At 39.6% G+C, this 3,512-nt stretch overlaps 1 non-coding gene across 1 annotated transcript; it reads left to right on the forward strand.

Moving 5' to 3' along the window:
* Positions 1-2,824: 2,824 nt before the first annotated feature.
* LOC116871683 lies at positions 2,825-2,926 on the forward strand. Its single transcript, XR_004383480.1, has one exon. It is a non-coding gene; the product is annotated as a U6 spliceosomal RNA (small nuclear RNA).
* Positions 2,927-3,512: the final 586 nt, after the last annotated feature.

Genomic DNA, 3,512 nt, shown 5'->3' on the forward strand with positions numbered 1-3,512 from the left:
TTCAACTACCTCCCCTCGCCCTGGAGCTGTCATCACTAAATTAAGCCAAATGCTAGTGCCTGACAACTCTGCCAGGGGCCAGTGAAAGTCAACAGATTTAGGCTGCTGCAGGATAACAGGACATTCATTCTACCTCTGACGGCCCTCTCCTGGGACCTCCCTGCCTGAAGAGTCCCGATATAGAATTCTTCCCAAGAGGATATCAGTATTTCAGCTGTCACCAACCCCTGCTGAAAAAGAGGCACAGTTCAGGAGTGAGGATCCAATCACCATGAGCCCATAGATCACAGTCTCCACCTTGACTCCTTAAATTGTGTCACCAAGCAGATGGGAAGCCAGCATTGAACCCAGAGCACAGATGCCACGCGCTCACGCGGAGTATGAGTGAGCTGTGCGGTTCTTCTTTTTAATTTCTTATCTGGTAACAAGCTTCCAGTCTCCAGATCAATATTGCCAGCATACTGCTGTGCACCCCCACCAGGCATACTTTGTTGTCTCTACTACTCTTTTTAGAGAAATAATAAAATAATAAAAATTATTTATAGTTCATTCTTTCTCTTCCCAAATTAAACAATTAAAAGATGTATTTGTTAAAAGGTTTGTCTCTTCTTTTCATGGTAAAAGCTTGTTGAGCAAAAGTTGCAGTTTTGTAAAAGTAAGGCTTGATCCCCTAGGATCTGTAAACAGAGGCTGTGAAAGTAGAAAGGATGTGACAGAGAGGGTATAAGTCAGTAATTCCTGTCCACAGTGTAATGGCGTGAGGAAAAAATATACCATCACGTGTCTGAAGAACCTGCAGAATGGCCAGCTTCAGCAAAACTGCAGCCCAATCTGCCTCCTGGCTGCCTGGAGAGGCAGAAACAAGAGGAACACCCGGCACTTGACAATCCTCTCAGCACTAGAAACTGGAAAGGAGCTCCTTGACACATATTCCCGTGAGGATGGAGGATTTACTGCTTTAATGCTGGCCACAAGTAACTCAGGACTGTCTTCCCATCTATGAAATATCTCTGGTATCTTAACTTAAGGGCATATGTGAACAATTCTCAACGGTACCCCTACCCACTTCTCTCCTTTTCTTTCTACAAGGTTTAGCAATGTCCTGAAGGAACCACACAAGGGAAACTACCCTCACCTTAGCCAGTCTTGTCACCCAAACATTCTTTCACAAGCAAGTTAAAGAACTGGGGTGATTCTTTTACACAGAAGCATGAGATCTGCTAAACCAACTGGATGGCCTTCAGCAAGTACCTAACCTCTCCATACTTTGGTTTCATCATCTACAAAATGGGTTAATAATAGTCTCTAGTACCAGATGGCTATGTCAATTAAAAACATTAACACAGGCATGTGTTGTGCCTGGCACACAGTGACTGCCCCCCAGTATATTAGCTGTCGTCACAATTTTTCTAAGGAGCAGCATACATCAGTCACTAAGAATATGAAATCCACGGTCAACCTACTTGGATTCAAATACAGATTTCACCACTTCTCAGCCATGTGATGCTATTTTAGAGGTGTGGCTATTAGAAAGTGAGCAGGTCATGAGGATGAAACCCTTATGAATGGAATCAGTGTCCTTATAAAAGAGGCATCAGAGAGCTCCCTTGACAAAAGTGGGCCCTAACCAGACGCTGAATCTTCCTGTGCCTTGATCTTGGACTTTCCAGCTTCCAGAATGGTGGAAAGTAAGTTTCTGTTGTCTATAAGCCACACAGCCTCGAATTTTGTTATAGCAGCCCATACACATCAAGACACACATACATACACTTTTACACACACCAACTTAGAACATTCTCAGCATATAGTAAATAATACATATGCTCATCATTTAATTATTATTATTATTATTATGAGTTAAGAAAGACAATATATAAGTAGTAATCAGTAATGTAATAGTTCATACAATTGGAAGTTTTAGGGCATCATTCTGATACACAGGAAGAGCCTTGAATTTTAACTAGGATAAGTTTTTCTCCAATATCTTGAGCCTCACAATCATCATCTGTAAAGTGGGATAATAAAATAAATCCTTAGTCTGAAACATTACAATAAAACTCAGAAGTCATATTTGTAGAGCTCTGAATCAAAGGACTGAGACAACTTTCCTGCCTAAATCCCATGCTGACCCTCTTCCCCTCTAGAGTCTGGTCAAGAGAAATATGTACACAAGGAATCAAGTCAATTGTGAAAATAAGTGCTGTTCTATAAATTACTTAGAGCTACATATAAGTCCACTAGAATAATCCAAAGAACTCAGGAAAGTTATATACTTATGATTAAAGTTGTATTAAAAGAACATAAGGCAGGAACACCAAAATGAAGAGATCAAAATCTAAGAGGGTCACAAACAAAAAGTGTCTATGTCTTTAAGACATGTGATCTTTCCAGCACATCAATGTCTGATTACCAGCCACGGCTCAACTAAACTTTGGTGTGATAATCACTGACCACATGACAGACCTCAATCTCCAGCCCTTCTCCTTTCCCCAAAGGTCAGGAGGGCATTGATAACACCTGAATCAAAACCTTAATGTCTAATCACACAGTTGTTTTTCCAACTTGGCCAGTCCCCCTGTTGACATCTAGGGTTCCATCAGGAATTAGCATAAACTCAGAGGTAATCCTAGGATCTCACAATGAATAACAAAGATACTCCTGTCCTTTGGAAAATTTTAAGGATTTAGAAGCTCCCTCACAAGAACCCAGGAAAAAGAATAGAGAAATTATTTATTATGCAATGAATGGGGAGCTTATAAAATTGGAATTCATTCAGCTACCCATTTGATAAGGCAACTTATCAAGGAAGGAACTAAAGTACTCAGTTTGGCATCACATATATTAGAAAACTGGAACTATATAGAAAAGATCAGCAGGGCCTCTGTCCAAGGATGACACATAAGTACATGAAGTGTTCCATATTTTTAAAAGCAAGTGATGTAGCTGTCTTCACTAACACACAAAAACAGATGCAGAGAGACAGACAAAATGAGGAAACAAAGAAATATGTCAAAAATTAAAGAAACAGGACGAATCATAGCAAGACACCTAATGAAACAGATAAAGGCAATATGCCTGATAGAGAATTTAAAATAATGACCATAAAGATACTCACTGGGCTTGAGAAAAGAATGGAAGACATCAATGAGACCCTTAACAAGGAGATAAAAAGAAGGACCAATCAGAGATGAAGAATATAATAATTGAAATTAAAATACTAGATGGATTAAAGAGCAGGTTAGAAGAAGCAGAAGAACAAATCAATGGCCTGGAAGACAGAGTAATGGAAAGCAACCAAACTAAGTAGATGAGGGAAACATTATACAAAATGAGAACAGACATAGGGAACTCAGTGACTCCAACAAATGTAATAACATTCACATTATAGGAATCCCAAAAGAAGAGAGAGCAAAGGGGGGCAGAACATTTATTTGAAGAAATAAAGGCAAAAACTTCTCGAATTTTGGGAAGGCAATATAAATTCAGATCTAGGAGGCATAGAGATCCCCCAA

The sequence above is a fragment of the Lontra canadensis genome, unplaced genomic scaffold, assembly GCF_010015895.1.
Source record: "Lontra canadensis isolate GAN:19392208 unplaced genomic scaffold, GSC_riverotter_1.0 scaffold1, whole genome shotgun sequence".
Classification (NCBI taxonomy): domain Eukaryota; kingdom Metazoa; phylum Chordata; class Mammalia; order Carnivora; family Mustelidae; genus Lontra; species Lontra canadensis.